The sequence below is a fragment of the Pseudophryne corroboree genome, chromosome 2 (assembly GCF_028390025.1).
Source record: "Pseudophryne corroboree isolate aPseCor3 chromosome 2, aPseCor3.hap2, whole genome shotgun sequence".
Classification (NCBI taxonomy): Eukaryota; Metazoa; Chordata; class Amphibia; order Anura; family Myobatrachidae; genus Pseudophryne; species Pseudophryne corroboree.
Window position 1 is genome coordinate 971643318 of NC_086445.1, and position 12343 is coordinate 971655660.

General features: G+C 39.3%; 1 protein-coding gene across 5 annotated transcripts in view; it reads left to right on the forward strand.

The window, feature by feature from the left end:
• The window catches only part of NCAM2 (neural cell adhesion molecule 2), a 483276-nt gene that overhangs the window by 260537 nt on the left and 210396 nt on the right, over window positions 1-12343 (forward strand). The gene's annotated exons all lie outside the window — the stretch shown is intronic.

Here is a 12343-nt window from a genome sequence, read left to right on the forward strand (position 1 = left end):
ATTATTAGTGCCCTTATACACATAATGATACCCATAGTGCCCCCTACACATTTGCTGCACATTATTAGTGCCCCTATACACATAACGACACATACAGTAGTACCCTGTTACACATATGCCGCACATTATTAATGCCCTTAAACACATAATGACACACATACTGCCCCTTACACATATATTACACATTATTAATGCATTTTTACATAACACACATAATGATCCTTACACATATTCCGAACACTGCCCTCACACAGCACTCACACTGCCACTAACACTGTGACCTCTGCCTCTGCTTGGATACAGATGTGTCCTCATAAATCTTGCCTCAATGCAAACGTCAGGCACATTTTTTTAAATGAAAATGCATCTTATTTGCATTGCTATGTGGCTAGGATGCACAAGCAGCTTCTGCTGATTAAAATTATATGCAGCATGCCTATATACTGTGTGAGACTGTGGCTGTATCTGCATATGAAATGCTACACACAGAATATAGGCATGCTGCATATAATTTTAATCAGCAGAAGCTGCTGATGCCCCTAGGCATATCAAATGCCATAGGCAATTGCCTAGTTTGCCTATGCCTATGGCCGTCTCTGGTAAGTGGCCACAAGAAACCTAATTTAAAATGCATGTAGGCATAGGGATCATTGTGCCTTATAACCAATGCAGGGAAATGGCGCTGATGATCCCTTTTGAATGTATTTATCTCTGATTTATTTCCCCCCCCAAGAATGTAATAGCTACATAATGGGGATACGGTGCAATCAGGGAGATCGCTGGACTATTCAGGGAGTGAGGGAGATTGCTGGTATTTCAGGGAGTCTCCTGCAGAATGAGGAAGGGTAGGCAACTATGGACATTTCATGTTGCAGTGTGGGGTACGGGTTCAGTGCACACTTCTCCTGTACACATGGCAACCTTACATCACACATTTTTCTGTGCATTGAGGTAAAATGCACAATGTAGGATCAATGTATGAGCCAATTAGGGTGCTGTTGCCTGTGTGCAGATGTCATTCCAATGCAACAATTGATTTGCCCCTTAATCATACTTGCCTACTCTCCCGGATTGGCTGGGAGACTCCTGAAAATCAGGTGGCTCTCCTGGCCCCAGAAGGGCAGGCAAGTCTACTGAAGCTGCTTTATCCTCAGCCCTCAGACAACCTGCAATGTGGGCAGGCGCATCATCACAGTCCACTCCCACCCACGCTATTTTGTGCCGTAATCATCATTGAATAGCATGGGGTGGGGCCATGATGATGGGATCGTGTGCCCACACCTATGTACCACCCACCCATGATGAGGCCACGCGCCCTGTTTGACCAACCTGGCTGCCCCCCTCCCGCAGGGGTCAACCAGAATGTCGGTAAGTATGCCCTTAATGTGTTTTCCTAAAGGAATTAAGGATGCGATTGCCAGCTCGCAGGTCATGCAGTATGTCGTGATGCAACATGCCACAAAATAGTAAGATGTTGCATCTGTGTACTTGTGTCAGTCTTATATATTGGGCCTAATTCATACCTGATTGCTGGGCTGCTAATTTTGCTGTCCTGCGATCAGATAGTCACCGGCCAAGGGGAGTATAAATTCACCGTGCAAGTGTGCGATCCAATGTGTACGCCGAACTACTAAAAAATCCCTAAGTCGGCGGACAGCTGCAAATCCGTTCGCACGTCACTCACCATTGAATGATTTTTCCAGTCTGTGCGTAGCCCAGGACTTACTCCTACAGTGCGATAAGAACGGTCTGATCGGGTCCGGAGCTGATGTCACACCTTCCCTGAAAACACTTGGGAATGCCAGCGTTTTCCCTGACACTCCCAGAAAACGGTCAGTTGCCACCCACAAATGGTCTCCTCCTGTCAATCAACATGCAAATGGTTGTGTTGCTGTTCGGAGATGCCTATTGTTGTTTGGCAACATGGGTGCACATTGCGGTGCATACACAGGCGCGGTCTATTGCTGATCATCCACTGTGCGAACACGCACAGCAGCTTTCAGGTCTGAATCACCCCATTAGTCAGGGATGGATTGTGGCTGTAATTCAGCCCAGGAAAACAAAAGGGAGCATGGTCATGTTTTGTGGGGACATGGTATCACATCATGGGGGCATGACAAGCCACATCTCTTTCTGCATGGCAGCCAAGCATCAGGGAGGTGGAGCTGCTCAGCCAGGCTTTCAGGCCAGGTTGACCCATTAGGCCTTAGGCCCTTCTGGCATTTGCAAGAAGAGCCAAGTGGCCAGTCCAGCCCTGGTAGTGGTTGTAGAAGACTTGTTGCTGGTTTTATATAGTAAAGTAAAAATATCTGCTCTCCTGAGGGTATATAAGAAATAGCTAAAACAGGGTGCTTCTGATAATTTATTAATTAAGGGCTAAACATATCTGCATTCCTAGGGGTGAGATAACTCTTAGGGGGGTATCCTATTAGCTGTAGTAAATTACCACAGCTAATTATTCCCCAGGGGCTATTCAGTTAGCCCTGATTGCAGGCAATTATCAGGGATATGGGACATAATTCCTGATAAGCAGCCTTCCAAGACCTGTTTTTCCACGATAACACATGGGTCCAGGAAGTTATCCCGGATCCCACGAGTTATTGTCCAAAAATGGGTCATTTAAAGCATGGTTAAAAATGGGCTATAATTGGATAGCCCAAGTATGCTATTGGGCTAAAAAGACAGTATTTACTGTGCAGTAAATTAGCACCGTCAATCCAGTATCTCCTATACAGTGTTCTAATATATGAATAACAGTTTGCAATTGTTTATATTAATATTTATGCTGATACCATTGGCTTTTATATGAAGATTTGCAACTGCAGATGATCTCATAATCATGAAAATCAAAGTCTTGCAGAGGACTGTGGTAACGTCAATAGCTCTTATGTAGGGCAGCTGGCATGTTTTCCTTCTTTTCATCATTCTCATTTATATGCAATTTAACAATAAAGTTTATTTTAACAAACTACTGTAGATGTTTCTCTTCTATAAGTAAAGACAATAACACACTCTATACTGCTAGATACTCAAGCATATATCTTATTGGAACTTTGTTATAGACTCTCAGTTTTTAACTAATAAAGATTTTTGTTAATAGACTGGAATAGGTCCAATTACAATTCAGCCTACTTCCAAAGCTTACTACCCTTTAACTACATATACCCCAATATACTTGAAAAAGTCCAAAAATAGATGAAACATGTTGTCTTTCTGGGATGTCTATGTTCAAGTATTGTGCATTTCACCAGACGAACACCACGTAAATGTGGTGGAAGAAAGTGGCATACCCAGATATTCACATGGGAACTAGCCAGGGTGAGAGTGTAGGGTCTGTGCACTAAGCCTTGGAGAAAGTACAGTGGATGGAGATAAAGTGCCAGTCAACCAGCTTCTAACTGTCATTTTTCAAACACAGCCTGTAACATAGCAGTTAGGAAGCTGGTTATTATTATTGTTATTATTATTATTATTATTATTATTATTATTATTATTATCTTTTATTTATATGGCACCGCAAGGGATCCGCAGCGCCAATTACAGAGTACATAAACAAATGAGTGAAACAAGGAAAAAAAACACTTACAGTTTGAGACAGTATATATATATATATATATATATATATATATATAAAACACATTAAACACGGCACTCCACCAATAGACAGTAGCTGGTCTCGATGCCCTCACAATGAATGAATAAACAGTAGCAATGGTGCAGCACTCAGAGACACTTGTTTTCAAAAGAAACTCAAGGACACAGAGGTCTGATGTTCGTTTCAATCCACACAGGATTTTTGTCAAGAACACATGAAATACAGAACAAGTTTACCTTATAACCCCAAGAACACTGGTGGACATACACAGATTGGCTGCGTTCTCCAGCGCGGGAGCCCGACCCAGTCACTGGCGTGGACACATGACGTCAGCGCGCACACACATGCTGCATGTCTGATACAAGTAGTCATAGCAACAGCTAAACAGAGAGAGTAAATATGATGCTAGTACACAGCATACTAACATACTGTATTCGCTTAGGAGGGACCCTAGTCAAAACATCAGCCAGTGATCTCATCAGAGCAACACAGATCATATCTATAAAAAGACTGTATCTTTAAACATATATAAAGATCAATACCAAATAGTGATACATATACATATATATATATATATATATATATATATATATATAAGAATACAGTAAATAATACAATAGTGATAATGTATCCTTCATAAACACCGCAATGCGGACTATTAACCCCCCTTAGTACAAAATGCATTAACAAAGGGTTTATCCAAATTTTAAACAAAGCTAGAGAACGGTATCATATCATTTAGCCCTTTAGGGGCAATAACATTTAATCTATGTATCTATTCTGCCTCCCTCCTCATCAATAATGAGTTACGATCGCCACCTCCCCGTAGTGGAGGAATGTGGTCGATCATTCTATATCTTAAACTGTGAAGAGGGTGTTTGGCCACAAGAAAATGGCGAGCGACCGGCTGATTGCTCGTCCCATTAGCTAAAGACAAATGAATAGATGAGCGATGCGCGCTCATTCTTTCTTTAAATTTCCTCTGGGTTTTCCCAATGTACGACAGCCCACATGGGCAAATCAGTTGGTAAACTACATGTGTACTATCACATGTCAATTGATGTAGAATTTTATACTTAATGACTAGATGTGGGTGGCAAAACATATCACCTGTCAAAAGGAAATTACATGTGGTACAGGAACATTTGAAACAGCCGTTTCTCTTTTTTGCCAGAAAAGTCTTACTTACATCAACTCGATAATCGGATATATCAGCTTTGACCAATACATCTCTCAGATTATTTGGGCACGAATAACATGACATAAGAGATGTTTGAGAAAGCCACAATTCTTTATCTGAAGAGGTGATTGGCCACAGATTTTTTGAGAGCCGGTTAATATCAGTTGATCTGACATTGAATTGATTAACCCAATGTAGTCTCTCTCTATTCTGTCTGGAATCTTTGTTACTTAACAAGACATCGCTTTATCTTTTGAACTCATTTCAAAGGTTAATTTGACTGGCGATGTAGATGCATTGTGTACAACTAACAATGCTTTAATTTCTAATTCAGAACCCAGCCAAATAAAAAATAGATCATCAATAAATCTAGTATAAAATACTGTAGCATCTTATCAGCAATACTAGAGTTTCTAAAGAACAACAGATTCTCAATACCAAACATATACGAATTTACGTAACTGGGGGCCACAGAAGACCCCATGGCACACCCTTGTAGATATATATTACTATTGAACAAGAAAAAATTCTTAGTACCAATTCTAGCATTTGTAACAAAATATTCACATGTGAGATCTCATAATCACCATAAGTGGTCAGTAGCTCTCATACAGCCCTAATACCCTCACAATGAGGGATGTCAGTATAGAGACCTGAAACTTCAGCTGTCACCAACCATGCTTCATCAGGAATAGTGCCCAAAGAATTCAATTTATTCAACAATATGTGGTATCAAGAAGGAAATTAGGATGTTTTTGGACCAGTGGTTGCAATATGGAGTCCAAATAGATGGATGTAGGTTGCAGAAATGAGCTTGTAGCCGACACAATAGGGCATCCTGGTGGCGGCGACAAGCCCTTGTGGATCTTGGGAAGTGTATATAGGAGTGGCATAACTGGAAATTTTGGAAGTAAAATACCAAAAACTGATTCATCAATAAGTTTTGAATCTCTTGCATATACTAATACCTCCCGCAACTCATGGGAGAATTGAGCAGTTGGATCTCCATTCAACTTTCGGTAAACCGCCTCATCACTCAGTTGGCAGTTGATTTCATTGGTATAGTCTTGTAGATCTTGGAGAACTATACCACCCCCTTTATCCGCCGGGTGGATTACCAATTGATGATTCTTGGCTAAAGATTTAATAGCCTTCTGCTCATGAGGGGACAGATTTGGATGTTTGGGCTTCCTGTTATTAGATCCTGCTGTTACTCCTTGGTCCAACAACTGAACGAAAGTCTTAATAGATGCATTATTCGATGGAGGATCAAAATTTTATCTTTTCTGTATATGCTTTAGTTGCATTGGTATCTTAGGTTTATTGGATTGATCTGAAATAGATTCTTTTTTATTAAATTTTTGTTTCACCTTTAGTTGTCTGTGCAAACAAAATTTTTCTGTTTGCCATCTAAAGTCATCAAATTTGGCTTTCGGGATGAATGATATCCCTTTTGTTAATAGGCTAGTTTCGCTTGCACTCAGTTCATACGAGGACAAATTAAAGATTATTTCCTCCTTGATTGTATTGGTGACTTTGTGCTCGGGTTTTTTACACCTATTCTGGCCCCCTCGCCTGTTGAATCTTCTTGATCTATTCTGACCATCTTTCTGGTCGCTACTGCTAAAGGGATGACCTCCTTGTTCTTATTTCTCCTATTGATTTTTAATTTTTCGGTCTCACTGGCTGAGCTATTACCCTCTTGGAAAGATTCAGTGTCCAAAGTATTTTTAGGGTAACGATTCTTCTGAAAAAAGGGTTTACGTTCAGAGCCTCTGGCACCTTTAAAGTTGTCTCTGCCCGTTAACCACCTATAAACTTGATGGTGCTCATAATCAAGATTCACTTTCTGTAATTTCTCTCTTTTAAATTTCAGTACATCTCTTTTATAAATGGTAACTTGATTACCTAACTTATTAAGCCAGTCAGTCTCTGTATCCATCTGGAGACGGGATAAATGCTTTGATTCAAACTCACTGATTTTACTCTGGATAGTGAGATGTTTTTTCTTTGATTGCTCGATAACCAACAACATGAGGTCAAATGAGCATTTATTTAGGATGTTAATCCATTTTTTTACAAAAGTTAGGATCGAAATGACCAATTGCCGGGCAATTACGGACTCTGAAGACCCTTGGGATATGTTTAGCACGATAGTAATTGCTCAGTGAGACCCCATGGAGATGGAAGTCAATTTCACATTTTTTAAGGTTAAGGAGGTCACGGTAGATAATTTCATTGGAGAGAGATTCAGTTTGATCAATCATATGTTCATGGTGCAAGGGTTAAAATGTTCATCAAGTACATCCACTGACTCAGTCATTATGAGCCCCAGAGAGATCCAAGGTCAATCTGTGCAAATTGCAGTAGTGTCCATAAAAATAGTGCAAAACAACATAAAAAAGTGCCAGTGCAATTAAAATATGTGTTCAGTAGCAGCAATCATCAAGTGCATGCTCATAGAACAGCGTTTGTCCAAACAAATGTTCCTTAGGGACAACAGAGCGGGGGTGCCTTGGTCCTGTTCAGCAATTGAACCAATATATAGCACATTAAACCTGGCACTCCACCAATAGACAGTAGCTGGTCTCAGTGCCCTCACAATGAATGAGTAAACAGTATCAATGGTGTGGCACTCATATACACTTATTTTCAAAAGAAACTCATGGACACATGTGTGTTCGTGCCAATGACCGGGTTGGGCTCCCATGCTGGAGAACGCGGCCAATCTGTGTGTGTCCACCTGTGTTCTTGGGAGTATAAGGTAAGCTTGTTCTGACTTTCATGTATTCTTGACAAAAATCCTGTGGTGATTGAAACGTTGAACATCAGACCTCTGTGTCCATGAGTTTCTTTTGAAAATAAGTGTATATGAGTGCCGTACCATTGCTACTGTATAACAGTTTTTTATGTAGCACTGCAAATTCTCTTGTGCTTTACAATTGGAAACAGTGATAAAAGAAAACTGGGTATTATCAAAGAGTCATAGAGGTAGGAAGGCTCTGCCTGCAAGTTTACAATCTATAGGGAAATGGACATTGATACACAAGGATAGGTGATATATATTGTGCAATTGTCCAACAGATTGCAAAGGATCTAGGTGGGCTGCATGATAAGGCCACACAGCAATGATAAAACAAGGTCAGGAGGAAATGAAAGTGATGGAAGAGAAGATAAGTGAGTATATGTGTGACTTTACAGAGGGGCTTTAATTGAATAGGAAAGCTTATGAAGCTTATGAAGGTTGAGTGAGTGGTTCTGGAATTCGATAAGCTTGCCTGAATAGGTTAGTTTTCAGGGAATGCAAGGAAGATTAGCCTTGCAGCTGCATTCAAACTGGATTGTAGAGTTTCTTTTTGGTAAGACCAGTAAGAAGACTATTGCAATAATCATTGCAGGAGATAATAAGAGCATATATTAGTTTTTGCAGTGTCTTGTCTTGAATGTATTTTGGATACATTTTTATAAGCATGTAACATGATTTTGATACAGATTGAATGTGGGGAGCAAAGGACAGTTCTGAGTCAAGTATGACACCTAGGCAGCAAGCTTGGGGGGTAGGATTGATTGTCGAGTTCTCAACAGTCATTAAAATATCAGGTTGGTAACTACTATTGGCTGGTGGAAATTTAATTAACTCTGTTTTGGAAATATTACATTTGAGGTGGTGAGAGGACATCCAAGATGAAACGGCAGAAAGGCATTCAGTAACACAGACCAATACAGATAGAGACAATTCTGGGGAGGATAGAAATATTTGAGTATCATCTGTGTACAGGTGATACTGAAATCCAAAAGAGATGATTAGTTTACCAAGAGATGAAGTATACAGTAGATTGAGAAAAGCATAGGACCTAAGACTGAGCCTTGCAGTACTCCAACTGAAAGACGTAGCAAAGAGGAGATGGATTCAGATAAGTGGACACTGAAGGAGTGATTAGATAGTTAGGGCAGGAACCAAGAAAAGCCTGTGTCTTGAAGACCTAGGGATTGTAGTGCTTGTATGAGAAGAGAGTGGGCAGCGGTGTCAAAAGCAGCAGAGAGATCTAGAAAAATAACAAGTGAGTAATGGCCTTTAGACTTTGCAGTGACCAGATCATTCACTACTTTAGTCAGTGCTCTCTCTGTGGAGTGTTGTGAATGAAAGCATGACTGAAGTGGGTCCAATAAGTGTGAGTTAGGAAAATGTTGTAAGGCGAGTGTAGCCAAGTCTCTCATGTAGATTGGAGAGGTATGGGAGCAGAGAGATGATACTGTAGTTTGAGAGAGAATTAGGGTCAGAATTTTGGTTTAACTTTAATTATTTGTGAGGGTATAGGGTCAAGAAGAGAGCTAGTAGAGTAGCAAGATGAGAAAAGTGTTGATACTTCAATATAGAACAAGTACAAGGTATATACAGAAAACCAGGGGTTACTTGCCATCAAAGGGAGTATTGATTATAAGATTATAAGTGTAAGTAATAGAAGGAAAGGCACATGAAGGGAGAAAGCCCTGCTCTTGCGAACTTACAATCTTAAAGGTGAAGGGCTAACAGACTGGGGTGGCACTGAAGGAATAGAACGTGAGCATGGACAAGGGGGTTAGCAGGACCCACATTTTTCATGACTGGTTGGCCAATTCTCCAGTCTGAAAATCACCACCAGTGACTTCTGGTTACCTCAGTACATGTGGTTAATCAAACATGGTAACTGCCACCAGCAACACAAAAAATCAATGTATTGACACTATTTACATACAGAATTATTAATTGCACACTCACTTACACTGAAATATGTAGCTTTGACCTCACAGTCTCGCAGATTCACCAAGAGACACAGAGAATATGCTAAAATTAATAATATTTCAATTCAAACAAAATAATCAGAGTAATGATTATAAAAAAAGTCTAAGATTACAAATGGACAGGAAATAAAGTACATAAATCTCCAAAGCAAAAGAAAATAACACTTCAAAACCCTAGCACTTAACCAAAAGAACTTAGGCAGTGGGGTGTATTCACAATTTAGGATGGTTCACCTCCAGCTCATAGCTGATTTCCCCCAAGAAATGAAATGGTTGGCTGGTACTTTATCTCCGCCCACTTTATCTCTCTCCAAGGCTTAATACATAGTCCCCTCAGTCCCTAAAAGACCAACTTGATTTATATCTTCCAACCCACCAGTGTCCTTGACATTACAGTAATCTACATAACCGCATTTTGCTGCAAGACTTCTCTGCGTCCGACTCTTTTTATCAAATGTGATTTCCAAATGTATTAGTTGCATTTACTTTAGTGTGAGAATGCATTTGCAAATCATCATATATAAGCAAACTGTAACACTGCAGATAATAATTTAATAGTGTATATTTGCAAATTGTCATATATTAGCGTACTGCAAGAGTTATCTAACTCCTTCTCCCGAGGAGCATAGATATTACTTTACTTTAAAGTGCTGGTTTTGTTTGTTGAAATGCAGCAGCCACACAAGGAGAATCTGAGGTTCAGCAATACATTTACTGTCTGCGATTGTGATCATTTTATGAGCACATTTATAAGGAAGGATTTGGAGCATCCAGATTTCATTTGGAATGATTTTTTTTGGGAGGATGCAGTGAGTTCTGGCTTGTTATCAAGGTTAAGACACCTGTCAAAGATTCAACCATGCGCTTCACAGGTTCCTTGCTAATCACAATGCTTCTCAGCGGGGACAAGGTGCTGCCTAGTCTTTGCTGCTGTTCCCTTTGCTGTAGTTTGCTGCTGATATGTACAAAACACGTTAGAAGTATATTTTAAGGAAATTAGGCATTTATTACTTTTGTTTTGGACGCTTCAGCTTTATTGAACTGTCATTTTTTTGTGGTTGATTAACTCATATAACTGTCATTCGATTGTAGTCTGAAATAATAGAGATATGAGATATTGCAAGGGAACAAATATAGTGGTTCTTTTTCACAAGTTTAAAAAAAACAAAACAAAACTTTATTGCTTCCAGCATGCCTGGCACAATAAATGTCATTTTAAATAATTCAGACGATCACCAAGGACTGTTTTTAGCCTAGCGGGAGGTTTGTGACATTATACTGCTTATGTGTTATACATTGTGCAGTGATGCAGTTGTAAGGAAACATTTCACAAGTCAGAGGTGTTGGTCTAGCCTTATTTTCATGCCTGTTTGATTTGTTAAATTGTCAGTTATAGGCAGGTTGTAAACAAAAATGTTCGAAGGTTTACGATAGATCAACCTGTAGCCAATTTAGACCAGTCTGTAACAAGAGCATTACAGTGTTAAAACATGAGCGCAGCTCTAACAGCAACACAGTATATGTGTGAAAAACTACTCTGGCTGAAATGAAGTCCCACCACTATCTGGTTTTGAACAGATGTCAAAGTAAATCAGCTTCATATCTCCCAAACCTTTATTTAGAGAGAAAACAATAGAAAATAGCATATGAGCTGTACTACAGTTTTATATGGATGTGTGAATGTATCAAGCAGTGAGGAGAGTGGCAGAGTGGACCAGTGGGGAAGTTGCCCATAGCAACTAATAATCTACTTATTATTTTATAAAATGTAGTTATCTCTAAAATGATTGGTGCTACAGGCAACTTCTCCACTGGCCCACTTCTCCAAGTATCCGGATGGTAGGTTGGTCAATATGGACAAAGGTCAACATGGAAAAAGGTCGACACAGTAAAAAGGTCAACTTGGGCCAGATCGACACATGTAAATGTTGACATGACTTTTTAACTTTTTTTATTTTTAACTCTTTCATATGTTACCATCCATGGTGACTATGATTAGGAATAGTAATCTGTGCCTAGCGCAGCATAACGAGTGAAGTCAGCTATGGAAGTGCACTAATTGGGGTACGCCGTCATGTTACACAAAAAAAGACACCAAAAACATTCAGAAATCTCATGTCGACCTTTTCATGTGTCAACCTGTCCCGTTTCGACCTTTGAAATGTGTCAACATTTTCCCTTGTCGACCATGTCCATGTCGACCAATAGTGGTTGACCTATTGACTATCGACCCATTGATCCATAACCACTTCTCCACCCTTTTCATTGCCTAATACATCAACCCCTACTTATATAATTATTGTATCCTGTTCCAGTTACAATCCATTTGTGTGCCCTACCTAGTCAAGTATGATATGAATATTATAATTGCTATTACTGAACTTTATTTTATGGTGCTGGTTCCCTTTTGTGGACTGCACACCGAACTGATCATCAGCTAACTCTAAAAAATATAAATGAAGAGCTGTTTGTTAAATAAAATAAAATATATATATATATATATATATATTAAGAACATTTATTTACACACATAAGTAATATAAAAAGAAAAAACACACGGCCGATGCAAATATTGCTAATTATCGATATTCATATACATTTTCAGATATTAAAAATAAAAATATATCATATATTCTAAAAACTGTATCATATACAGTAGCTGCCACAAAAGGATCAGTCTCTTTGCAATCCAATTGATAGGTTAGTCGTATATATCCCTCATTAGTTGATTAGTATAATTAACATGCAGAATTTCTGTTAGTAAATAGTTACAAGATCCCAGCAAA